General features: G+C 39.5%; 1 long non-coding RNA gene across 2 annotated transcripts; it reads left to right on the top strand.

Moving 5' to 3' along the window:
* Positions 1-11,733: 11,733 nt before the first annotated feature.
* On the top strand, positions 11,734-26,893 carry LOC108641727. 2 transcript variants are annotated; one of them, XR_001922227.1, is made up of 4 exons: positions 11,734-12,228; positions 17,769-18,254; positions 22,514-22,578; positions 26,770-26,893. It is a non-coding gene; the product is annotated as an uncharacterized LOC108641727 (long non-coding RNA). The 2 variants fall into 2 exon arrangements; XR_001922226.1 differs by lacking the exon at positions 11,734-12,228 and having other exon boundaries at positions 17,111-18,254.
* The last annotated feature ends 1,041 nt before the right edge of the window (positions 26,894-27,934 follow it).

Raw genomic sequence — 27,934 nt, 5'->3', positions numbered from 1 at the left:
TAAGTACACAAGAAACCCAGCTGAAGAGAAACCAGTGCCTTTTTACACACCAAGATATATTTACAAATCACCTTATATGTCTCCTGATAAAGGTTCCAGCTTCTTTTTATTTCTTCTGTGTGCTAATTGCCAGTCCCTCTCTTCCATCAGCTCCTGTTTTATGCACCCTTTGTCAGTTTTACCTGCCTTCTCAGACCTACTTAGATGTCCTTAGATCTCCTTTCATCTTTTGATATTTGTTTCACCATAACTGCTGCATCCTTCTGATTTCCTACACTGTTTGCATTCGCTGGCATTCAGCCACTGACATTGCTGGTTTTTTTCCAGTCCCAAAACAGTGTTTTAATACAGTTTTAGTGTCCAGTCTAGTCCTTTGTGCATGGAAATTCCCACTAATCAGTTTTCTTTTGGTGGGCAAACACACGGGATTCCCTGTGATGTCTGTGGTTGTCCAGGCTTCCACCTATCAGAGCCACAGCCAACTCAGCTTTCCTGAAAACACCACATAATTTCTTCTTTTCCTTGACTATCTCACTTCACACATACTGTATTCATAGTTTTCTTGTTAGTTTTATTACAGCATTTTTATAAGATTGTTTGTCCTCACCAAGATGGCTTTCCAGTAATGAGCAAATGTTAGCAACTCCTAAAATGTGTGCACACATGTTTCAACAGTACTTGCCACCATGATCTTAAAAGATAAATATTTATTACTCAGTAGAACTGTTACTCCTAACTGTGGACATGTTAGAGCCTTTTGAACAAAATATTTGTGGATTGGATTGTGTTCAGATTAGAAAAACACCTAGATGTTTCTAATTCTTCCCAAGTTTATTTAGATATTTTTGAGAAAATGAGATTTTTGTTTCTCTTAGTTTCTTTTACATGTGTTATTTTTACTCTGACCTTAATAGTCTGAGAACTATAGAAAATACAAATTTTCAAAGCAGACAAAACATCAGTTGCAGCCTTAGAGGCTTCTCTAACAAAGCTGTTTCCTCTAACTCACTGAAGACATTGCTTCAGGGAACAAAAAATATATTTGTTCTCTGTGGCACTTCATTATTTGGCTTTCTTGAAAGAGCCAGTTAAGGAGCTGGTTGCTTCTGATGGCAATGGCAGTTGCTGCAATCGGAATGAAGTATCTGACTGTGGTTCTAGGATTTGTGACATAAATTATAGCTTGGATAACTTTTATATATTAAACAATTTCACTCACTGAACAAAGGCATCCAAACAGTTCTACACTGATAATTTGAGGCTGTTGGTGTCGTAATGAAGAATCATTTATTTTTACTTGCATGGCTTACAAGTATTTGCAAGAAATCCGACTTTTTAGGTTTCTTCATAGTTATTGTGTAGTCTTTATATTGTCTGTTCTTCTTCATAATGTCACTGATTTATTTTTACTCACAGGACCAATGGTTGCAGCTCCCAATCTCTTTAGATTTACTACACAAGAGTGAACACAAGAGAGTTGTACAAATGCAGCTGTGTGCCCAAGAATGGCACACAGACTGGCAAAGGCCTGGGTAAATGTCCTATTAGTCACATGCATATTTTACAAAGACTTTGTAACCCCTTTTGGATTCATGTGAGCACGGTGCAATGTGTGGTGCCACAAACACAGTCCCTAGGAAATGTACAGAGAAGATGAAGGTAGTTATTACTTGCCATTAAAAATCACATAGCTACTAGAAAAAGAAATACATCTAGCTTTAGTACCTTTTCCCTTCTCTTAAATAATATTATAGTAATTAAATTTTAATATGTAAGTTCTTTGTAGGTCATTAGTGGTATAACTCTGCATATAGGTGCCTGCTTCAGAAAACAATTCAGTCCATAATCTCATAATGTTGAATTCCACCTGGCAGCTTTATTTGAACTTAATTTCTTTTTCTTCTAATGCTGTTACCCCAAGAGTTATGAGACAGGCATCAGCTGACAGCACCAGGGAAAGGATAGGTATTGGCAATGGCATAAAAGCAAAAGGGGAGGAAAAAGAATAGCTATTGTAGCATTTATCAGTATTCTATTAATAGTCTGCTCTGACACAACTGTGGAATAAAACAGACATTCATACTGCAATTTCTTGCAAAGGTTGAAGCTATTCATCTGCATGGTTACAAGACAGAAGTCTAAAGCTTTCAGATATTATAGCTGTTTCATTGTCCTGTCGTAATCAGAAGAAACACCTTAAAAAGCCCATTGCCTTAGGTGTAAATATTCCACCCCATTCCCATTGGAAGGAACACAGATACGGGCAGCCAACCTTCCTGGAGTGCTTTTTAAAATAGTGTCTTTACATGTTAAAAAACCCCCCAAAACTATAGCCAGATATTCCAAGCAGGTAACAGGGGCAAGAGACTTTTGGTTTAGGGCTGGATTGACCACCCACAGAAGAGTACAGAGGGCCTCTAGTTGTTTTCCATGTTTGTTTTTATTTTTCAGTGAAGGAGCATGTTTTCACTGTGTGTAACCAGGCAGAGATATGCTCCACAAGAGCTTATGTTCTTTTTACTGTAGATGAGACTTGAGCAACAGGGTGGGAAAGGTGCCCAGAGACAGCTGTCAAGTGTAGAAGTTTGGAAACCCACCGGACATACTCTGGGAACGTACAGAATAGCCAGAGAGACCTTTGTAACTCTGATTCCAGGCAGCAGCTGTGCTCCTCCCTGTGTTCTATTTCAGTGCCCTCACTGAACACACACCTTTTAGGCTGAAATAGAAATGGACTTTTAGGGGAGGACAGTTTAGATCCTGGGCTGGTTTCAGACTATGAAGCTGTGCTATCTTAAGGCATCTGCATTAGGAGCTTGGGAGCACTCTCGTGTAGAGACCATCTGACTTGGCATCTGCAGGTGTCTCCTCCTTTCTCCTTGATACTACAGGGTTTCTAGGGCAGCTGCTTTCTTAATTAGGGACCTCACTTAAGTGTGGTCTGTTAGGGGAATGACATTGGGCTTTGTTGCAGAGAGAGTTATACAGGCAAACTTGTGAACCCCCTGTCAGGGAGAATAAAACAAACAAACAAAAATATCTCCCAAACAAGCAAAGAAACCACAGAAAAAACCAAAACGACAAAAAATGGGTTGGGCACTTGTTGGCTTGACATTAGCAGACCTGTGGCCTATTACTGCTTTTTTGTTGGAGGCATTACTCTTACAAACTGAAACAAAGTCAACATTTTCTTTCAAGTTGATGGGCCTCAGATTTTGTCCAAGGTCTTATTAAAAAGAGCTCAGTGCTTCCTTTGTTACAATGTGATTGTTAAGCAAGGAGAAAGAATTACAGTGAACAATACAGGTTGTCAAAGATGGCATCTCAAAAGGTCCAAAATACTCCTCAGAATGGGTTGTGGTTACCCAACAGTTTCCTCAAGAAAAGCAGGGAATTAATTAAAAAAAAAAAAATGCTTTTCATATACTCAAATATTTAATTTTTGCATTAGTGAAGTCAGTCAGTCTGGTTTGTTTCAAGATGTATCAAGAGGATTAAAAATTAACCCCCCACCCACCATTTGAATTGCAAAAAGGAGCTATTATTTTAAATCCCAGTTGAGAAAATGAGCTAACATATTTTACTTATTTAGAAAAGCTGTGTTTTACTACAAATGTTTAAAGTAATGAATTTGTTCTTTTGAGAAATCCTGTATTCTGAAATTAAAACTGCCATTTAATTTTCAGTTGGAATATTTTATTGCTGCAGTTGTAGAACAGAGGTAGTTAGCTGGGATCCATGTTAAAACCTATTTAGTCAAAATATTAGAAGACTGAAGTGGGTTCAGATTGCATTAGAGAGCACTTGCCTTGTTCAAGATTATTGGCAGAGAAAAGAATCAAAAATAAGTAATATTCTGTCAGTATCCTCAGTTGTAAGATTTAGGCATTATTATTCTATGTACTTCAAATCATTTGTTCTTCTGTATTTAGTCATGTGTGTTTAGCTTTATGCAAACTGAGTAAGAACATTTAAAGAAAGTACTGCTTTCTGGTGGAATGGTTTTCTGTGCTTTAAAGTTATGGGGGATAATTGGAGTGTATTTTAAGGACCAGCAGTATTTGGTAACTCTGTAATAATTACATTAATGTCTCCTAGTTTTTGCTCTTCTCACTAGCCAGCCCTTGAAGAGAAATATTTTGTGTGCACGTTTCTGTTGTCTGCCTTGTGTCACAAAATGCATGTAAAAAGCTACCAAGTCTGACACCTACTTTGTCTCCAGTGTTTTCCTTGTGTAAATGACTTCCCAGCTGCACGGAAATAGAAAAAATATCTCTTGTTTCAAACAAAAGTTTTGGCTTTCTGGAGGTTATTCTTGAAGTCAGTGGAAGGGAACCCAACTGGACTTGTTTTATGTGAGATGAACTGGTGTGAGAAAGTCTCAGAGATGAACTTAGCTGTCCTTTTTTTTGGTGAAGTTTCTGGCAAGCAAAATGCATAGATGAAATTAAATTACCTCTCCACCCCCTGATTCGTGTATCAGAGATTTTGCCATGCACTTGTTTTCATCCAGTTTTATGAACAACATTGAGGTTTCCACTGTCTCAAAGTTCTAAGACCAAGCTTTTGTCTCTTTGATAGCTGAAGTAAAAGGAGGCACTGTTCTAATTATGAATGAAGAATTTAAAATTTAACATTAAAAAGGCAAAATAGAAACCCAGTTACAAGACAGTAAGCTTTGTTGAATACACTTTTGTATTGCAATATTTTAGAAAAATCACTCACTAAAGATATTTTTAACAGAGATGCATAAGAAGATAATTCCCTTTTTTGACACACTTTACCTTTGCAAAGTTACTGGGCTGTTGACAGGTACAACAAGACATGTGCTATGCTTACATGCTATTAGTGCAGCAGGCTTTGAAAAATGTCTAATGCATTGGCATATCTGACAATTTAGGGTATTAGTTAACAGGGAGACTCTGTAAATAGAGTGAATTTTAGCTACAACTGCTGACTTGGGCCTTCAGTCAACATTTGCAGTACAGGGCTGAACAACAAATAATGTCATTTTATACTATGGAGATGGAAGTTGGCGTTATACAGTGTGTATGGTTCAGCCTTAGAGCAATGGTAATTGCAATGTATTGAAGTTTTGCATTGTAATAAAAATAGAGACCATTAGTGGATACCATTTATGTCATTAGTATTTAGTGGCTGTGTGTTGCAGCTTTTTTAGTGCTCATAAAACTGTCTCTGCTTGCAGATATGTGACAGCACTGATACAAATTTAAATGTTTAGAAATCCATAAGACATAAAATATAGATAGTAAATAGGGGCATAACATTATAGACAGAACCTTAATAATTTGGCACACAAATGTTTATATATTTGCATGTCTAGTGCAGAAATTAGCATAATGATGTCCATGTTTATACTACAGAAGAACTTGATTAAACAAAGAATAAAAAATGAGTTAAAACTGAGGCAAATCATGTAAAAGCAGCAAAGAATATTTTCAGGTCCCCAAAAGGGAATTTGTGATGTTGGAAGGTACATCCTTTACATACATCTGGTGGGATATTGATTTTTCTCTTTATAGACTTTTTACTAGTTACAGCACCTGTTCCACTAACTAGCATTACAGTTGTTCATAGGAAGTGATTATGTTAATTAACTAATAAAAAGGAAAATAAGGTTGTTAGGTAACCCTAAGATAGAGATTGGCTGACACTAATTTAACAGTAATGGAGCCAGCATAGGGAAGGTCATATGATATCTAGCCCAAAACAGCAATGTCTTGTCAGAAATTGGAGGCTGCTGTGAGGGCAGTGAAGGAGCTGACTGGGAAAAGACTTCTTTGGAGCATGGGGTGGGAAGAAGTCCAGGAATATAGCACAGGAGGATTTCCTGAAATTCCAAGCATTATACATGAGACACGTGTGCAAGCCACAGTTTGGGCTTCCAAGTGATTTTTATTCAAGAAATTTGGAAGCCTGTTTGATTTCCATGCAGAAGATCTCTGAGAAAGCTGTCTTCTTCCTTTGATTTAAGGAATGTCACTTGGATTCTGCTGGCAGCTACTCTTAACTTCTTTAAGAGGTTCCTTTAAGATTTTCCTGTAAGAGACTCCCCTTTGTGCTTTACTGACCCTGGTTTCTGTGTCAGTGACGGATTTGAAGCAAGAGATTCTGAGACTTGTCCTCTGCACACCCCATCCCCACTGTCTTCAGCTCTGACCTTTACATCCTGGAAACACCCTGGAGGTTTGTCACAGAGCTCTCAGGGGATTTGGAAATCAAATTATACAGCACTAAGGGAGAACACAGAAAACTATAAAAACACTTCAGTCATTAGGAGTGAAGTGACAGGAAGCAGTGTTAGAGAATGAATCTTTCCAATTAATTTTCCTTTCAGGGCCCTTTCCCCAACATTTTTAATTCTAAATGTGTATGAAATCTTTGGCAACATTACTTGTGTGTTTCAAAAGAAGAGGAAACCTTTGATAAACCTTCTGAATCTCTTGACTTAACAGTGATAGCACCGTGATTATTTTGAGTCCTTTTAGTTGGGAAAGGTGATAGTGGGAATGTACATTTGCAGAAAGTTTGTGGCTTACATTAATAGTTGTTAAGGTTATAAAATGAGATGCTTTTCAGAAGCTCAAATAATAAGCAGAAGCAAAACAAGCTTTCTGTACAGTGAATATAAATTATTCTTTCTGTCGCTCCTAGTATTTCTTACAATCTAATTCTGGAAAGTGTTAAACTGGAAATCATATTGCTCCTTTTAAAAACATATTTTTGTCTGTTTATCCGTTCAAACCAGACCAAAATGTAAATCTGTAAAATGCTTTCCATCTTCAAAGCAGCTATTTATATGCATCTAAATTCTGAAATCTTTTTGAAACTTTCGGTTTTATTTCTGATTGTGGGATTCAGTGTCACTTCTTAGCACATTGAGTACTGATGGCTTTGAACATACAGTATGGCACAAAGCGATAACTTGTGCACACTACCCTGCTGAGAGACAATTTTAAAGGAAAAGTGATTTTTATGCTGGGGTTTTGTCTGATTTTAGAATTAGGGGAAATATTAAAGAGCATAACAAAATATTTTAATTCCTCTATACACCACTGAATTACTTGTTACCTTACTTATCCAAGTAACAGCTACCTGAGAGCAGAGGCTGCTTTCTGAAGCCATTCTCTACATAGAATTGTACTAAAACCACTAAATCATGAAGTGAACAGACAAGTTTTGCAGTGAAGAGTGTTATTGATTGGGTCTGTGGACACTTACCAAAAACATATGTAAAGGGAGAAGAATATTAGAGTGATATAAGAAAAATGGACTCCCTAAAATCTATTCTGTCATAAGGTAGAAGGAAGAAGACTTTGGGTTTCTGGCAAAACCTGGGTGAACCTGAAATCATGCCATACTTTGAGGTATTTCTACTGGAATAATTGTAGTAACTGTAATTACCATAAAACCTGATACTAAATCTGAGTGTATCATATTTCCTTGAGCAGGACAAGCAGATGTAATGTTTTGAATTGGACATGAATGTTGAATTGGTGGTATCTAAAATATATTTTCTTGATAATGTGTTTTTCTGTATTTTCTAATCTCTATTTTTTTGGTTCATTTTTTGTCTGACTTCTACATGATTCTTGGTATCCAGCTGCTCTCTTGTACTTCCTTGTATCTTGCTTGTAGATGATGTATCATCCCAAATTCTTATGGGGCATTCAGCTGTACTAGATTGCCCAAATTACCACAGGTCACAGCTGAAATGCATTAGTGGAATTAAATAGGAAAGCTTGCCCAGTATTGACTCTGCTCTGTTCTTACTGCTTCTTATTGTTTTCATAAGAAGAGTGGGAGATTATTGAAAGACATATTTATAAAAGATACAGTGCAGTGCAGCTACACTGCAGGTTTATGCCAAATTAGGTCTTGAACCTGAATGAATTCAGGCATCTGCTGCAGTTCAGATTACAGTTCACTGTGTGACCTCACACATGTAGGTTGGCCTCCTCCTGGTTTGTTTAACCCACCCACAAAATTGAGAAAAACAAGTACCTCCATGAAAAAACAGGTGTGCATCTGGGCACAACTGTCCTGGGTAAATAGATTACAAAGAAGGCAGAGGCTCAAATGAAGGGATAATAAAGAGGAAATATAAGTCTCTTTGTCTCCTACCCACCTTTATCATTAACTTAGTGGTGCACTGTGTTTACATTTATTGGGCGTGTTTAGTCTCACTGGACTTCCAGCAGAACAGATCTGAGGTCATTGTCTTTTCCTGCAATTCAGTGCATGAGAAGCACTATGTGGTTAGTCTTATTGGAGGAAACACAGGCACAGGCTTTAGTGACTTGTGAATGAATCAATAAAGCATGTTCCTGTAGGTTTCTAAATTGTCTCTTTCATTAAGAATGGAATTGGGCAGCAGAAGATCGATTTTTTGTGGCAAATCAGAGGGGTTTTGTCAGACCTTCATTTAGGTTGTGGATTTTTGGAGTAAAAAAGCTTCATCAAAAATACTATGCAGGATTTGAACTGCTACAAGGATCATAAATAGTTTAAATGTCCTTTTTCAGAACACGTTCTTGACCTCAGAATTACGTGAGACCTGGTCTTTAGCAGTCCCCACAGATAACTAAATGAGTGGAAAGCTGCTAAGCTCCCACAGCTGAGGATCGTGGCTTATGGAGCAGCAGATGTGGTATTGGTTAAAAGATATTTGGAAAGGGAAGCATTCACACAGAAATGTTACTGCTGCTAAGGTTATACATGTCTTTGTATATCACAATTGCTTACAGCAGCTCTTGATGAGTGAGTGTGACATGAACTCTGCAGGAAATGCAGTCATCCTTTAGAATCATCTAAAATAATGATTATTGTACAGGTATGGAACAGGCAGAGAGGTGTTTCAAATCTACTGATTTTTGTATCATCACCATAGGGCTATGAAGTTCTGAAGACACTTACCTTTACAGGTGTGGTTCATCTGAATATTCTTTTCCTGCATGGCACATACAAACTTACTCAAGTATGGTAGTACACCTTGACAGTGTTCTTCTAGGACAGTATAACTTGCTTGTAGATAATACAGTGTTCATCTTGGAATCTATGCTTTTAGTACACATATATGCCTTTCTAGCATCCTGAACCAGTGTTATTTTCATGGATAGACAAGGGCAGTGCTGCATATGCATTTCTTAATTTTTTAATAGGCTCATTAAGTAGAAATTTGTATTTCCAAATCCTGAGGGAGCTGGAGAAACATGGATGAGGCACAGTGCTGAGCCTAGACAAAAATTAGCTGAATCTAAATCAAGAGCAGCATCAACAGTAATACTTAGAAGCACAGAGCTTTATTAAGAATGGATAATTTGCCAGGCATTACTTTCCACATAGTCTATCAATAAGTCGCTACATATTCCAAAACAAGTTGAAGCCAAATAAGTCATCATGTGTCATCACCTCTTATATAGATTTAGCTTTAGCTTGCATGTACATACCTACAGAAGATAACAGTGTTTTCTAGCAATTCTCTTGAGAGGCAGTTACATTAATTTTCTAGTAACTGCTATGTAAGAATTTCATGTAAAGGGTTTATGAATTATTTATTGTTTGGTGCAAACCTGAATCTTGATTCTGCCCTGTTGTTCCCTCTCTGGGGTACTTGCATTGAGATCCTTCTACAGTTTACTGTAGAAGCATGTTTATATCTGAAGGGTGCTTATAAGTGCTACACATAAAGAATTAAAATGTTACAGCTCTGCTTATGGTGCAGTGACAGATGCTGGTGTTACAGTGCCTTAGTGGGTGGTTTCTAGTTCAATTTTCTGTTACACAGACATTATTTATAATACTGCTTTTGCATTGTTGTGTTGCAAATACATCAGTCAGGGACCTATTAAAGACGGGTGAACTCTGCAGGATCTAGAGGTCTGGGTGAGATAACCAAAATCTCTAGTAGTTTTTCAGAGCTTAATGAGAGGTGGAGTTTTCTTTTCTATCAGTGCTTTCAGGTGTAAATCTTTCCCTTTGCAATGATGTATCAATTTTTGCAGGCTGCCTTATCATCCAGGAGTAGGAGACAGTGAGCTGAAGGTATGTGCTTTCTGTACAGAGTAGAGCATTCCTCAGCTGGGCTGAACATCAGCAGATGTTTCTGAGGAGTTTCCTAAGCTGGGTTTTAATACTGTCTTTGATGTCCAGAGGAGAACACAGCTTTAACCATGTAAATTTCTCTGAAGCAATTACTAATGTAATAGCCATAATTAAGGGTCTGTCACACTGGAGAGACACAAGGAATAAGAGATTGATCGTTATTCAGCATCATGTTTACAGAAGAGGTTATACAGCTCTCACTGGAGACAAACTGATAGCTGTCACTCTGGGTGACTGTTTGTGTGCTCACTAAAGGTGAATTGGTGTACATTATTTATCTTGATTTTTACAGGATCCATTGCAAAGAACACCCAAAAACAGAAGACTTTATTGTTTCTTACTCATGAAAAGAATCTCTTCAACTTGATCTCTTCAAGTCAGTGAGTAGTTTAAATGAGAGCAATGAAACTGGTCCATAGTGGAAGTTTTTTAAAAAGAGAGGTGAGTGGCATTTTTCTTGTCAAAATTTGACTGTGGTTGCATGGCAGGAAATGGAAACTCTGGTAAGCAGGTTGCCCAAAAATTAGAACCACCCCTCAGAGGTGTGGGAAGGTGCTCTCTGTGTTAAACTAGTCATCATTTCCCTATGAGTGTGTCCCAAAATGGAATATATTTGGGTCTGCTCAGGAAGAACATAGGACATATCCTCCATTCTGAGCTTTGATGAATCCTGCATGGTAAAAAGACTTGCCAAGGATGTGACCATAAGGACGCATTTGCTTGTGTCTTTCTGAGTGGTAGAATTGCTCGTGCCTTTGATGAGTCCAGCACATGGAGGTTGTGGTGAACCAGCACCCTCATGGGACCAAAATATGGGCTGCCAAAGCACTGTGTAGAGGGAACTACAAGTCAGTGGGTGGGAGTGACAGCCTGACAAGTTCAGTTGAGAAGAAGTCATGCTTTTAAGTGTGGGGTAATAAATGCTCGTGTAAAGCGCTGAGACGATGGATTTTCCATTTACAGAATAAATCTGGAAGTATTTCAGGAAGACGTGTTTTCATCAAATAGGTGTTGTGGGGATTGGTATAGAAGTAACAGAGTAAAAATCTCTCGTAGGAGATCAGACCACAGTGTCTGATGGCCCTTTTAGAGCTTAACAAATTTTAAATGTTAAACTGGAACCTCTCTATATTTGAATAGCACTTCTCAGTGGACTGGTAAACATCCCAAGTGGCATTGAGGTTTCAAATGGGATTGTAATTTTGAACATATGTTGCATGCCCGAGGACAGTTGGCCTTATAATCCTCTTTTGTGTAATGCAGATAGACAAGGAGTGGACCTGAGCAGTTAAAAAAAAGACAAATGTGTTATGGATGAAAAGGAAAAGAGAGTCAGTGAATATTCACAGAATCACAGAATATGCTGAGTTGGAAGGGACCCACAAGGACCACTGACTCCAACTCCTGGCCCTGCACAGGACCATCCCAAAGAGTCACATCTGTTCCTGAGAGTGTCATCCAAACACTCCTTGAGCTCTGTCAGCCTTGGTGCTGTGACTACTTCCCAGGGCAGCCCATTACAGTGCCCAGCCACCCTGAGGGTGAAAAACCTTTTTTTAACATTCAACCTAAACCTCCCCTGACACAACTTCAGGCCATTCCCTTGGGTCCTGTCACTAGTCCCCACAGAGAAGAGATCAGTGCCTGCCCCTCTTCTTCCCCTCATGAGGAATTTATCACTAATTAGTGATAATCATTGCTGTGGAGCAATAGGGTGGGATAGGAGCACAGCCTTTACTGAAATTCCTCAGGGTGAAATAATGCCATTTCTGTCTGCATAGAAGTATTTGCCAAAGCTTGTCCTTTGGGTTGGTATTTTGTTAAAACAGAACACCAGAGCAGTAATGTCGAACTATGCTATGTTAGTGTCCATAGGCAGACATTTAAGTCAGTTTCAAAAGAAAAAAAGACTTATTTTGATTTTCTGTGTAGAAAAATACATCATTTCAGTTTAAGAGGTCATGTTAAAGTAAAATATTTACCCAAACTAAAATTCTTTTGCCATTTCAGTTTGTGGAAACACGGAGCCCCTTAGGCAATACAGTGTTTGAAGATGGCTTTCCTATGTGGAACTCTTGGTTACTTCCCAGCTCAGGTTCACAGGTTGGTATGGGTCAAAATTATCACAAGAACTATTTGAAGACCATAGCAATTAAATATTTTTATGGCTTATTATCATATTCTAAATACTAAATGGTTCTGAGATATAGTCTCAGAGAGATTTGATAGCTGACCCACAGACTGTGCACTGCCTTTTGCATACATACTTAAGCTACTAGTATTTCTAGGAAGCTATATTTTATTAATTCATTATTATTTTATTGATGTTCAATTGATGTCTTATTAAATATAAATTACATATTTGGGAATAATAATGTAATGGGATGAGGCAGGTGAGATTCCCTCGGGATGGTTTATAATGAAGCCTCAAATTGTTAATAATCCTAAGCTCATAAATAAATTATTATGGGTGAAACAAAGGCAAAAATACTGAAATAAGCTATGAAAATGTTCAGTGGGGGTGAAGAGACACATAATCTGCTGGGAGATCTGTGTGATAACATACATTTGGCACTAAGTCACATAAATCAGACTCACATCAATGTCCCCCACTCCTTCCCATCCTTTAGCATGTAGGTGTGGATCTGCCCCTCGTTCCCCATTATTATGCTGTGCCATCCTGTTCCCAGACGTTTTGCTTTGCCTGGGAACAGTGTTAATTTAACGCTCTCAGCTGACCTCGCAGGCACTGAAATGACATGGCAGCAGCAGCCCAGAGTGCTGCAGTATATCCTGCTGTTCACAGAGCTGCTGGGGAGAACAGGGACTTTTCTGGACACTTTTCTGTGAACTCTTCTGGGAAAAGTCACGGGGAGCTGTCTCTTTGACCACACCGTGTCGGGAAGGACACATCCTCTCACTTAGCTGTATCTTTCATCTTTTCCATGGAAGACAGATTTCCCTGTTGCTCCTCTGTTTTTCTTGAAGAGTTAGCAAGGAGACCATAGATCTCCCTTAGATAAGAAAAGAAAGAAAGGAGGACCTACCTTTATGTAAGGAAAGAAGGATGGAAAGAATGAGAGGATTCTGGTAGTGTATTTTCTGGTTCGTTTGGGGTTTTTTGGATCCCAGATTCCACAAAGACCTTAAGAGATCTGAAACCTTAATTTCTTCAGCAAAAACAGCACCGTTATCACAGCCTTGAAAGACAGAGCTAAATCCCAGGGGAGTACTCAGTATCTGTGTTTTATACTCACTGTAGTGGGAATTGCAGAAACTCAGCACTTTGTGAAATGCTGCTGTAATTTGAAGAGTTAAGTCATGCAGCAGGTTAGTAAATGTAAAGAAGTTTAGTGCCAAAAATTAATTTTGTGATATTTCTGCCAGTGGACATGCAAAAGTCTGAAAATGTGTCCCTGTTACATGCAAGTAGTGCTGACGGAGACATTCACATAGGGATTTGGATGTATCCAATGTGGAATTTTGTTCCAAAGTAATTTTGGGTAGTTTGGTAGATGGTTTTCCTGTAACATTAAAGCTGAGGGCACTCTTGTTACTTGTGTGGTATTTTGGGGAAAAAAAAATTAAATTGTTTTAGAAACTGAACAAAGAGATGATTTAGTCACTGGTTTAGGCTTTTGCCTAAAATTATATTCCAGGAACTTGATGATATTGACTGGCCAAAGGGTCACAAACTAGAAATGTGGGTTAATATAAGGTACAGAAAAAAGACAAATATGCTGCTTTTCTGATGTGAGAGACCTTGGTTGCTAGGAGGAAAGTATTCAAGTGTTTGCCTACATTTTGCTGGGGTTTTAACAGTGTAGAATAACTAGATAACACCATGCCTTTTAAATAATGTTTCCTTAAATAGTGAAGCTATTACCTAATGAAGAAATTGCAGTAATCACATCTCCATAAAAGTGGGGAGTTACGGTATCTATGTAATTAAAATGCTGTTCTTTTCCAAACATAAATCTGCTGATGAATACATTTTTCTGTATTTTTGTAACTGGAGATTTTGAAATCAACTTGTTGTTAAAACGCAGAAAATTCTATTGCCTCTCCATAACAAAGACAGAGAAGTCACATGTGTGATTTACAGCATCTGTAGCAAAATTATATTCTTTCTGGTAGTTACGAATGGTTATTCCTGTGCATCTGCCAGGAGGCCAACGGGTATGGAAAACAGATCCAGCTTGAATCATTCCTCACTTTTCCCCTGGTGTGCCAGGCCAGCAGGGTCTGTTGGAACTGTTGGCCAGTTCTTGTCCATGCACTTGCTGACACTTCTCTAGGGAACCACATTAAGCAATTCCTTGGGTCACCAGAGATGTCTGTGCCTCCTCCTTCATGTGCCAACACAGGCTGGGCTTGGAAGAAGGTCCTGCCCTGCTCTTGATGTTGTTTGCACTCTCCTCAGATTTCTTACGACTCGTGTCAGCAAGACAAACAGCCATTCCCATTTAGGAATTAGAGAAGTCTCAAGGCTAGTTTCACACTCAGGGCTCCTTTTTTTGCCATTTTCTCATCCTGCAAGAAAGCAAGATATTAATTACACAGCACCTTCTTCTGCAGTTTTTATGCAAAGGTGCGATAATTGAGAGAATTTATCTGTCTTTGTAAGAAATGAAAGACTAAAAAGCTTTAAGTAGGCATTTAAGCTACACTGGTGTGTGTAAAGCTGGGCTCAGGGAACATAGCAAACATTCTACAGCCTCCAGAGACACCTACAAATTTTTGGTTCTGTATTTGCCTTATTGTCTCCCTTTAAAAGGCTCCTCTTACTGTTGCTGCACAGCTTTATTCAAAGTTACCTGTGACGAGGAGGAGTAGAGGATAACATGGGTAGTAATTAGGAATCGAAAGAGGAAACAAAAGAAAAGGCCAATAATGCAAGACAATCATTAAGTGCCAAATATAATTTGTCAAAGGTGTTCCTTCTAAATTAGGTGGAGGCAGCATTTTTTCAGATCGATGCTGCCTCAGGGACTCCCCTACAGTTCTGGTGGCTTTTGGCTAACAAACAGGAAGAGTTGTGGTCTGCCCTATGCATAAACAACAAGGCCAAAGAATTTAGTGGATTAGTAGACCTTGCCTGTGGTCTGACATCCCTGTAAAACTGAGATGGGCAGTGTGCAAGGGCTGAAGCTGGCACAAATCACGTACATGGCCTGAGCAGCTGCGAAGCCACCTCATAGATCAGTCACAGCCAGAAGTGCAAAGCTCCACAGCAAACTGAGCTCAGTAGTAAATATTATCAAGGAGTACATGCCCTGATTCTTGGTGATGTTAGTGGGAAAATGTATTGAATTCATTTGGAGTTTGAGCTGCCTGTTAGAGGAAGTGCATTAAGTATTTAACCCAGATGTTGTCCATCTTTAACCACACATCCTACCCAGCCTGATGCATTTAATTACCAATATAAGGTGTTATTGCTGTGACTTAATACTATATTATATTCTTACTCAATCCTACTATGGTGCAGCTGTAAGTCAAATACTGTGCTTTGTTTCAAATAAAAAGGTGGGAATAGAGAAGACAGGTGTCATACAACAGAGGGGCAACTTCATGATAGGAAATGGCATTTTGATTAAATTTTTAGAGGGGCATCGATATTCTTTGTGTTTCCTGTATCAAAACATCATAGCAGCCAACTGACAGAAGCCAGGAGCTCATTGTTTCTCAAGTGGTGTTTGTTAGACCTCACTGTGCAATAGGAGTCCCTGACAGCACGCTTCTTCACCTGTGCAGATGAAGCCCTTCTAGTCTAAGCAAACTATAAAAACTTGTCCTTAGTCCAAAGAAACAGTCTTTGCACTGGAACCCAGGCATCCTGATTCACAGCCAGCACAACTTAAACTCAAGGCCAGACCCAACGTGCACCTCTGGTCTCTCCTAGAAGGAAAGAGTCGTGCATAGGCATGCACATCTGCAAACCTGTGCATCTGGCAGCCTCACACCTTCCTGAACACAGCTCTGCAGTAGGAAGGTGCAACACAGCTGCATTTTTCGTCAGGAGAATATGCTAATTTTTGCTGTAACAACTGTATATAACCTGTCAATTATTCTCTCCAGTCTTGGGTTAACTTTATCTGTGGTTGTGTTTAGAAGTCCCAGATGATTATGTAACAGGTGGAAGATACCTAATAATATAACAGGCCTTTTCTGGTTTTTTCTATGGCTGTATTAATGTAATTTCTTAGGTATCATTGTGTCTTTTTCAACGTCAATCCATTGTGAATCATGCAGACACAGCAGTGAAAGAACAGAACCTGCTGCAGCCTGTGAGCAGCAAGAAATTTCAGCTGGATGACTGCATAAGGGGTTTGCAAGACTGCCAGTAATTTTTTATATTCAGAGTTAAATAGAGCAATAAGATGGAATTTAAGCTTTAGTGCAATAGATTGCAGCTCTTCAGTCAATCAAATTATAGTTCAATCAGTTCATTTTAATCACTTCTCTGGAGAGAAGTAAACCCCTATGTTGAAGAATATGCAGCAATTTTATTGATGGAAAGTTTAATTGTTTCATTTTTCCTTACCGTCTGTAACACACTAGACTTTTAATCAGTGGGAACTGAAGTTATAATGAAGTAAAGTCCACTTTCCACAGTTCACAACTAGCTGAAAATAATTGGGTTGAGACTCCCATCCAGACAGTGTAATGCCTCTGGCATTTTCCTGAAAACTACACTTAATTGCTTTGCTGATGTTGTTAAGTGGTCCTGAGGGGGATGAAGTAGTAAAGCTGCCCACATATGCAGGGAAACAATACACAAAAAATGTCTTACAAGGTCCTTAAAGGAGGACCAACTAGTGACTAAAAGACAATATATGGCTATTTTTCCCCCCTTTTCTATACCAGAGAGAACACACGGGAGAGGCTGATAGAATAAACTGGAAATTCTATGAACACTAACAGTATTTTTATTTAAGGGCAGTAAGCTTGGGACCAGAAGTACAGAAGACGTCAGGGCAGAGCTCTTGCAATCAAACCTGCAACTTGAGGCTAGCCTGAGTTGCTTGGCAGTTTTATGCTGAACACTGGTTAGCTGCTGCCTGTCTTCAGCACCTTGGCCTGAGGAACAGATGTACTCTTGTCCCCAGGGAGGGAGGACAGCTTGCTCTCTGTGCTCTGAAGTGACAGGATGTGAGGCAGCTATGAGCTGAAAGCCTTGCCCAGGCATCAGTGGGACCAGCGTGTGCACCCCGTTAGGCTCCAAATGTAGCCAGAGAAGGAATAACACTTTGGCATTTCTCCTGATTTTGGGCATTCGTGGGAAACTCACCCTGGTTGAATTGGGATTGTTTAAAATGATGAATCAACTGCTAGGCTCAAGGATATTCTGATGTAGAAATATGTTAGTTATTTAATAGAGAAAGATATGTATTTAGGACCCACGAATCAGGTAGTGTCCCTGAACTCAAAATCAGCGTTGGAGCTGGACTTGTTTTGGGGGAGCGAGGACTACAGGGTTAACTTAGTTTTTTTTAAGTAAGTGGGCTTTTTGGGTTTTTTTTCCTTGTTTATTTACGTATACGAGCACAGTAAAGTCTCTCTCTCAACAGCCTGACCTTCCTCAGCTGCTATTTGTGTAAACTTCAGTATGACCTTTGCTTATTTTATTCTCGCTTTCACAGGCTCTGAGCTGAACAATTACGTCCTCACGACTTTCTAGAAAGGAACACAGGCAAAACTGAGGTATTGTGCTCTAAAGCTGAAATCTTAAAAGTTTTCTTAACCCTAAATCTGATCCTGGAGGTCCTCCAGAATCTGTGAGTTGGTACCTCAAATCTTGGCCAGCATAGCTCTTCCAGCACCTGAAATGATGCTTTTTCCCCTGAGACATGCTGAAGTCTAGACAATACCTTGACGTGTAACCTCATATTAGCCTGACTATTCCCCATAATATTAATAAGCTTTAACACTTATTTCTCCTATGGTGAAATGGTCACCTCCCATGTGCTGGAACCGCCAACCATATGCCAAGGAGATCAAGCTGTCAGATTTGAGAAGAGCATTGGGAGTAGTGCATTGTGTCCAATTCACTGTGCTTGCCAGCCTCTGGGAGAGCAGCTCAGCAGCAGCAGTGGTTGTGCTCTGCTGTTCCTGGGTCCCGTTGCTCGGTGAGTAATCTGGTGTGGAATGATTTTAGCAAATGCACCAAAGGAGGAATGTGTTGTGACAACTGATGGGAGATTCTGCTTGGGTTTTGTAGTCTCAGTGGTGCTGAGGGACTGAAGGAACCAGGGCAAATCTACAGTGCAGAGGGCAAAAAACCAACCTGATGTGGCTGGCTGAAACTTGCCACTGTGTTGTCCGGCTGTTTTAGAGGGTTCTCTGCCCTGGCCCTTCTTTTGGAGACAAGGTCGCTGTCCCAGAAGGAGGAGTGTTTCCTGGAGCTGTAATGCAGTCCTGAGCAGCACAGCTGCCAGATGGCCCTTGTTGCCAAGCAGACCTGCTTGCTGGGTCTCACATGCTTTAAAGTCTTACCCTGGGTCTCAAAGGAAACAAGAGGGAGGATGATTTGACACACATTCTCCTGATTTGACATACTGTATGGTTACAACGTGGTGTGTCATCCAGAAGAAATCCAAAATACATGTTCGTGTACAGGCACAAATCTGACTGTTCCCTGATAAACTGTTCATGTGGAAAGATACAATTTGCATGGTTGTCATCAAAGCCAGTGTATGTATTCATTTGCAGAAGCATGTCAGACACCATATGCCAGTAATATGCTTTTGATATGTTGGTGTCTGAATCATTTTTTTAACTGCTGAATGGCATATGTTTAAATGTAAACATCTGTTCTCTGTTTGTACTGTCAGTGTTTTTTATTTCTATATTTTCTTTTGACTAAGAGTTGGATTCAAACCCAGAAAAAATGTGGGATTCATCGTGTTTTTTAAAGAAAGACAGTTTTTTTAGTATTTCAGTGTTGGCCATTGTGTATGTTCTCATAGATGAGAAGGGTATTTAAAAGAGAATTTTTTCCCTTTCGGTAAACAAAACAAACTCAATTTCCAGGCAAAATAAGAATTTTGACTAGAAGTTTCTTGAATAAAAAAATTATTGTTTTAGTGTTGGGCAGGTTCTGCAATGTATGGATTTACTGAAAAGCAGCCCAATGTCGCACCATGACATTAAATTATTTTTATCCAGAAACTTTTCTGATGCAGTTAAAGAACTTGCAGTGTAATAAATGACTTAATAAAGGAATGAAATAATACATTTTGTTTGTTAGGCTATTCATTATACATGGGTGAAACTCAGAACCAGTGTCACAACAAAGGGACTCAAAAGCAGTTACTGCTACTCATCAGTCAGATGAGCCACTGCAGCAGCATTCAGGATGCTACAGCCAGCCTGAAAGGCATAGTTTGGGCAAAAGTAGTGAACGATACCTTACTATTATAGCAACGCAGCAAGGGACTTTATGAACCAGCTGGGGATAGCTGGCGAGTCTAGAGATGAGTGTTGAATGCTAAAGTACAGGAGGGGCTTAAGAAACATTGCAAAATGAGCAGCTGTGTTGGACTCATCAGTATGATAGCAGGAAGAGACTCCAGAAAGAAGCAACCACATCAGCACATCACAAAGTTGCAGAGTTATGAGTACTGCTTCAGTAAATGCTTCACCTGAGGAGAGGAACTTACTCTTGTTAGTGTCCCATAACTGCTGGTTTCTACCTTTTGGTAAGAACTCACCCAACTTAGCAACAAATAACAAATGTCAGCTCTTGGTGGACTTGTGCAGCCTGGGCTTCATATTCTGTTTGTATGGTTTGGCTCAGGCCTTTAACAAACAAACAGCCTTTGTATATAACATAGGAAAATCAAATCTGTCTAAATCCTAAAGCTCCATGTCACTGTCACGGAATCATAGCATTTCATAGCCACAGCTTAAAACAAAACAGATCAAAACAAACCATGAAAAGCTGAGTGCTGTTGGCCACCAGCTAGTTCGTAAAAAATGCCCTGAGAAGCCCAAAGTGCACCTGTGGCCATGGCAAAGCCACTGCCCGGGCAGCAGGACAGCCGGGCAGAGGGGCCTCGGAATCAGTCAGTGCCATCTTGTGGCATTTCAGGATATTAAAAGGCCCCTGAGCTACAGTAGTTGCAAATGTCCTCGGAATCCACCACAATTCCAAAAATTGCAATGGTCCAGGACACAAACCCCGGCACGGCTGCGTGCACTTGGCCATAACTGCTGCGGTTGTGCACGGAGCAGCTCAGCACCCGAATGATTAATGAGGCAAACGCCTACCAATTATGGCTCATTGGAGGTGCACAGCGAGCTGCATGTAATTAGAAATCCTGGGAACAGATGGAGAATTTTGCAACATCAAAAGCCTCCTCCTTATTAGCCGTGCCCTGCGCTGGGCAAGTGAAGTGCCGGGTGTGGGCTGCCCTGCTGGGGCAGGGCTGGTCCCCCTGCAGAGAGCAGGGGCAGAGCCATCCCTTGGGGCAGAGCTGGCATCCCTGGGCAGGGGCTGGCTGCCTGCTGTCACAGGTCACTCACCTGGGGTTACTGTGCTCCCACCTGCAGCACCAGGGCGAGGCCAAGCTGTGCTTAACCACCCAAACACCCCCAGCATCACCCACCCACCTGTGAGAGCAGCACGAGCTTGCTGCCCAGAGGTGGCTGCTGCTGCTGCATTGCTTGCAGTGTCAAACCTTTTGCTCCAGTTCCCTGACAGCCTTAGCCTGGGACACAGCAGCATCAGCTATTACTGACTCAATTAAAAAAAAAAAAAAGAATTCCCAACACCTGTCCTCTTCTTCCCACCCATCCAAATAGATGGAAAGGGCCTAAGCCTTCATGTTGTCATTTTATATGTATACAAACTGAATAAAAATATAAAGAAGTAAACACGTAACTTGATACATAATATAACTTGATACATATATATTTACCCACTATATAAAACAAGTTATATAATATAAGAAAAAAAAATTAGATAAATAATGTAAGTAATATAAAAGACAAATGTATAAAATATGCATAAAAATATATAGCTTATAAAAACAAATAATACAATTGTAATAAATGTATAAACAATAATATATAATGTTATCTATCGATCAAAAAATATGTTCTTTCCTAATAACGACTGCTGCAATACCAGGAGGGGACACATCAGGTTCCTAGCAGTGTAGCATTTATTGCATAAAAAGGAAGGAAATAATAGCAACTTGAACAAGATTTAAAAGAGAGCTTTAAGGCCCATTCAGTCAGCTGGTGGGTCAGTGGGTACACCTGGAGCACATTGCTACTTTACTGCCTCAAAGGATGCTGAAGGAAGGTGGGCTGACTCTTGTGACCTTGTAGGTAACACAATGGCTCACTAACAAACACCTTTAGTTCTTCCTTGTCTCATCACCTATTTTGGGGTGGTTCAGGCAACCCAGACATTCCCCCAAAAGGGTTTTTGCAAGTGGTTGTGGTCTAGTAACAAAGTTACAGTAATTTCTGATTTCTATATTCTCTAGTTCTTTTTTTTTTTCAGTGACCCTTAAATTTGTGTAATTTATAATTCTTGGATTAAAAGCAGATTTAATTTTTTTAGGTAAAACACAATGTCATTTTTATCAAATCTTCTGAAAAGAGAAACTCTTTCACACTATGCACGTTCCATTCCAGGACTTGAGCCCTGATGTTCATCTAGTACAATTTTAGTAACAGTGGGATTTTCTCAGTTTACTGTTTTGCTGGGAAGTAGTTTGGTACAATTGCCAAGTACAGTTGTGTTGGCTTGGCTTTAGATTTATTGCAGGGCACTGAATCCTGTTGTAATCTCTTTTGTGAGGACAGTAGAAATGCTCTGATTTCAGACTGCCAAAAATGTTAGTATTTACAAGGAGGCAATTAATAGTAAATTGAAAATGGATTTGTCCATATCAATTTGATTACAAAGACAAAAAGAAAAGTAGAAGATAATTCCATTGCCCTGAACTATCCCTATGGGTTGTTACACATATGACTACTGGATTCACTCCAACTTAAGGCAATTCTTAAGTTTTATTTTCCAAAGTAGGCAAACTGAGCTTTTATCTTCTATTAGTGTGAGCTCTGTTATTAAATGCAGAGTAATCTTACAAATAGTTTTAAGCCAATATTATAATTACAACATAATTGATTGCAATTGGTTTTTTCCTAAGAAAGATGAAAGCAAATAATATTTCTTTCAAGTGTCTCTCATTGACTGAACTCTCACTCTAAATCTGTAATTTAGGTAACTATTTCCTCTCTGTCATGCTGGAAATGAAATATGCTTTTTAGACTAAGATTTATTTTTTCTGACTCATTTTCTCCTCCAGCAGCAAGCTTTAATTTTTTTTTTCTGATGGTCTGGAATTTTTTATATTTTTGCATATAAAAGTTCCTGATAAGCCATCTCAGAGGGGATGATACCAGCCTGAATTCCCTCTACTTTCCTCTGGTAAGGTAAGTTTAAGCATTATTTTGTTGCTCATCAGAGGGCCTGATGTAGCTTCAGTTTGACTGGGAAGTGACTTTCTTCTGATGTAGCCATAAAATACCCCCAGCCTCTTTCACCATGTAACTGGGAAATTATGCACCCTGCAATAACCTTGGAAGGAACAGAAGCAGAACATGCTGCAGCTATGATTGAGAGGTAAAATTTGAGTCCAGTTCAAGATTTGAAGATCAGAGATATACCATTGTTTTCAGCACTGCCACTTCATTTTGAAAAGTACAATATAGATGAGAGCTCACATTTCAAGAGTTCAAGGATTTTTCATTTTGCAGTTTAGGCTCTAGCTTTTGGACAGACCTTGGTTTGTAACATCCCAAATTATAAGGTGGTTAAAAATAACATTGGCTTAAGTCTCCTAATGTAACATTTCCCCTATTTCTTCTCCTCACAAAAATTCCTAGTTTGCCTATGGGATTCATTATTGCATTATGGCACCATATATTAGACTGGGTTTCCTAGTTAGCCCTTGGAGAGATTGCATTTCTATTTTGTAATGATTTTACCATTGGAAAAGTTCATCTAGAAAGATGCCTGGAAAACAATGAAGCCACTAGGGGAATTCTTCACTTCTTGAAGTATCCATCACTCCTCAGTAGAAGAACTGAAGGGATATGTTGAGCTTGCTACATCCTCCATCAATCTTTTGTTTGATTATTACATTATCAAGTTGCTTGCACTGTGAGAGATTAAAACAGTTGGGTAAGTGCAAAGCACAGAGTTACTGAGCACTTTGATAATAAGTCAGACATCAGACTAGTATTTGAAGTGCAGAACTACTGAGCTTTCCCTTTGTCACATGAGCAGATGTTGCCGGAGGCAAGGAGGAAAGGAGCTGTGCATTCTTTTTTAACTTGGCTGCTGAACCTTGCACTACCTGAAGAACCAGGCACTGTGTGCAGCTCCTGGTTAGATGCTTTTCAAAACTGTCTTCTGCCTAAGGGCTATCAGATGTGCAGCTGAGGCAAACACAGGTTTTCCCATTGTGCATCTCCACTGAGGACATGCTGCAGTATGCAGTAAGTAAATGGATGGGCTGCTTCACATCAGGTGAGAGCTTTATTAATTTAGGAATCTAACAACAGTATTTTCCCCTTTTACTCTGCTTTAAGGAGAGTTCTTCCCAGTATGACAGTGGGTTATTAATGAGCAGAGATGAAATATCTCAACTAGGGAGGAAGACTTCCTCCTGGATAGTTATCCAGAACCACAGTGCAGGTTATTTCAGCTTCAAAGATCCAATCAGACCTATTTGCCATACACATTTATTCCTGGTAACTGTGGCCTGCCTTATGTACATTCTTGCTACCTTTTAAGATGGATGGGGATTAGTCCATAGGGGAATCCTTAAGTCTGGTGATTTTCCTATCCCACTACCTGGATATCCATTTATTCTGAAGAATCCAAGAAACATCCAGTAAGTAACTCTCCAAGCCCAATGAACCAGCTCAGGACCCTGAGTCTCTAAGTAATTACACTCGTGCCTCTCACTGTTCAAGTAAAGAAGTGCTTCACTCTCTTATTTGTAACAGGCATTAAGTAAATCTACCAGGAAATATGAACAGATGTAATACAGGACACCAGGGGTTTCAATGACCAACAGCAGAACTGCATCCATTGCCCTCAAACATAATAAGTTGTGCAACATTCCCTACTGATTTTCTTCCCACACATGCATTGCATATACCTGTATATTTGTAAATACTTCCACTCCTATTGCACATATCTCCTTATGATAGTGTCCAAAATATCGTGCTGGAAAATTGTTTCTGTGTACCTTACAGAGTGATGAAGGTTTGAACTGATGGAATACTGGGAGCACCAATATTCACTCACATAGCTGCAACAATCCCGTATTATCTAGATCCTGTGTGCCACTGAAGGAGCAGACTGGGGCTGGCACTCTCAAAGGAACATGGGTTTTGGAGGGTGAACTAATGCAAATGCCACAGTTAAAAAGTGAGAGAGTTTATTTAGGAAAATTCATTTGAGAACAGAACCCAAGACTAACAATACAACGAGGTGCAACTCAGAGAAAGAACCTTTCTGTAAGGAATGTGTACCAAAATACTGTTTTCTACTTCACAACTGTCCATAGTCTCTTTCTAAGCACACTTGTCTATGTCTACTTCCAAAATACTGTTCTATCTTAACATTTTTTGTTTACAAATAAATAAACACTAGACATTAGAATTGTACATAAAATTATTTTTCCCTAGGCATGTTCATGGTCATGCCTTTCCACATTATGTGTAATCATTAGTGACACCACGGTCAATTATTAATGAAACCTCAGAGAAAGCCCAGCTAGATTGGGAGAAACATGAAAATCTCAAGAAACAAAGTATCTGACCTCCAAGCAGAATGCCTTCCTAAGACCAAAACTCATTAGGGAAGTCCTACAGGCAAACATCCTCTCATTATTTATTGTTGTGGTTTACTGAAGATTCCTCAGTGTAGTTCACAATTGGCTTTTAAATAAATCTCTCTGTATGGTAAATGTGATATTCTTGCATCTAAGGAGTAGTGTTAGCTGAAAACTAAGTAAGACCATGATTTCACATTTCAGGGACTCAAAAACGGCTTAGAGCCTGACAGTAATGCTATAAGAGGCAAAAATATGACTGACAACATATGGCTGAAAAGTAAGGTTGCAGTGGCTGTACAACAAAACAACGAGACTGCAAAGCAAAAGCAATTAGCTTTTTGTTGGTTATGAAGAATTATTTACAGTGAGGAACTTCTCTATAGGGCAAGGATGGTGCTGTGTTTATGATTAACATTTAAGTCATGAAGGCTTTGGATTTAAGGCTTTGCTTCCCATCCTTCATCTTGGCTTTTAGAGGCTCAGGTGGGCCTAGGCTCTCAAATGTTTTGAGGCACTCTGATAACCTGGAGGATTTGGTCTAAGCCTCTGAGAGTTCAGCTGCTCATCTGGAAATTAGGGGTACCAAAGCTTTTCTTTCTCATAGGGGGTACTTTGAATGGGAGGGTGCTAAAGACTGGGAATTTTTATCAAATAGTTTTGCTATGGTTCTTTTCAAAGGGATGAAAGTCTGATAGATTTTCCTTACAAATCTTATCATATGAAAGGGTTAACTGATGTTTATGCCTGAGTTGAAAAATGCATGACCACGACTTCCATTTTGGACCACACTGAAACTGCTGAGACCTCTTAAAGAATACCTCAGAAATTTCCATCTCTAATCAGAACAGGGTGAAGTTCTCTTCAAGGAGAAAATCCTCTGGTGTGATCCGTTTTTCTGCTGTAGTTAAATATTCTTGGGCTGATTCAGCATCTGGGCTGATGAGCTGGCCCCTGGAAGCACTTGCCTTGGTTGCTCTTGAGGAGGCTGGAGGGGCAGCACAACGGAAAGTTTCTCTCCTCACCAGAGGACACGCACAGGCCAGTGCTTGCCAGGGCACTGTCTCCTGACTCCCTCACTTGGCTCAGTGCACTGCCCATAAAAGATTCATTCTCTAAAATTTCATCTTTATCACTTTGCATGACAAAGTTTCTCTACTAAGGTAATACTATAGTCAAACAAATGTAAAGCTGATGAGGATAGAGAGTAAAATAACTGGAAGGGGCTTTGTACTGAAAGGGGATATTAATACAAACATATGGCTTTTTTTAGTGCACCTATTATAGAGTCATGCCTACTCTTTGCTGAATGCATACCTATGAGACTGTGTGTGTGCAATAAAACCCTTAGTTTATTAAGCATTTTTTTTCTATTCTGCTATGTCAGTCTAAATTGACTTTGAAGGCAGGAATGATGGAATTGTTCAATATATTGTATGCAGAAGGTTATGACCTCTGCAATCAGCCTCTGAAACACCACTGTCTTCTTACTTCTGGGGCAACTGAAATGAATTATAAGGTACCCTTATAAAACATTTTACTAAAGCTGAAGCCTCTGAATATGCAGAACTTGAGCATTTTTGTACCTTTCTAATTTCCAAAATATTTACAATCTGTATAGGATTTTTAAAAATAAAATTTAACTTACTATTTTTACTGAATATCTTGTTTCTAAACAAGATCTCAATCCTGCAACAGCTCAAATGGGTGAATGGCCTCGTGCTTGTAAAAAAATGTGCCACTGATTTCTCCATCCTTTTGTGTACATGTTTTGCAGGAGACAGATGTGTCTTCCTGCTGCATGATATGATGGCAACTCTGAGTGCTGGACCATGCTATGGAAGACAAGTCTCTGCACTGAGGCACACCCCTAATCCCAGAGGAGGAAGGCTTTTGGTTCAAAAAGGGCAGAGAAGGAATACCCTCATGAAAATCTGAGACCCCAAATACCTTGCCCTGCACATAATGATCCTCTGTTTGGTGGAAGACTGACCCAGCCAAGTTGGAACACATCAAATAAAGTTGTCATTGCTCCTCTGCATTTCCACACTTATTAAACCTGCTTTCTTCATTCTCTGTAACATAATGCAGCTAGAATTATATCAGTCACCACAGCAATCTGTTCCTCTTATCAGCTCTATGGCAGCAGCTCTGCCTCCAGTCTGTGCTGTTACTAGCAGGGTTGCTCCAAGTAATCATTTGTTTTCCATGCACAGCAAAGGCCTATATGGCATCAGGGGAGCCCATGAAGTGTTTGAAGTTTATCATTGGTGGCCTTTATTCTGTAAAGCATTTAAACACCACAGTTTTACTGAAGGTGCTGTGAATACTCACTCAGTGCCCATGGGTGAACATGGTTCACTCCAGTGCTAACGCCACAGCTCTACCTCGCTTATGGAACTTGAAAACTTTTCCATCAGTTTCCTGTCTGAACAGATGTAACTTATATAATGCTTTTTAAAACAAACAAACAAACAACAAAATATATATTCATATCTTGAAGGCACAGGGCCCTGAGGAAAATGCGTTAACATGGTGAAAGGCCAAGATTAACCACTGAGTGCTCCAGGAAGAGAACACTGTTATTCTCCAGGAAGAGAATTGAGAAAAACCAGGCTGTCCCACTCGCAAAATGTTCTCTTTATTCTCTACATGAATGAGTTTGTATCTGCTGATAACCCACTTCTTTCCAAGGGCTTCAGGTTTAGGATTCCCTTTGATGCCAGACTCACTGCTGGGAATAGTAAACCACTGTAACTTTGATGGAGCTACAATTATTCCCTATAGTCAGCTATTCCATTGTTTCCTCTAAAGCTTTTATTTATGCCACCGTTTCACTTTGGGTAGGTTTCCCCCTTCATCTGTTCTGATTTAAATCATACCTGTGAAAAAAGTTACAAATCAGATAGCCCAAGAGGCATGCAATATTTTCATATAAAATA

This window comes from Manacus vitellinus, unplaced genomic scaffold (genome assembly GCF_001715985.3).
Source record: "Manacus vitellinus isolate BGI_N305 unplaced genomic scaffold, ASM171598v3 scaffold_10_pilon, whole genome shotgun sequence".
Lineage (NCBI taxonomy): Eukaryota > Metazoa > Chordata > Aves > Passeriformes > Pipridae > Manacus > Manacus vitellinus.
The sequence above is the reverse complement of the archived record's forward strand: the minus strand, read 5'-3'. Positions and strand labels throughout refer to the sequence as shown.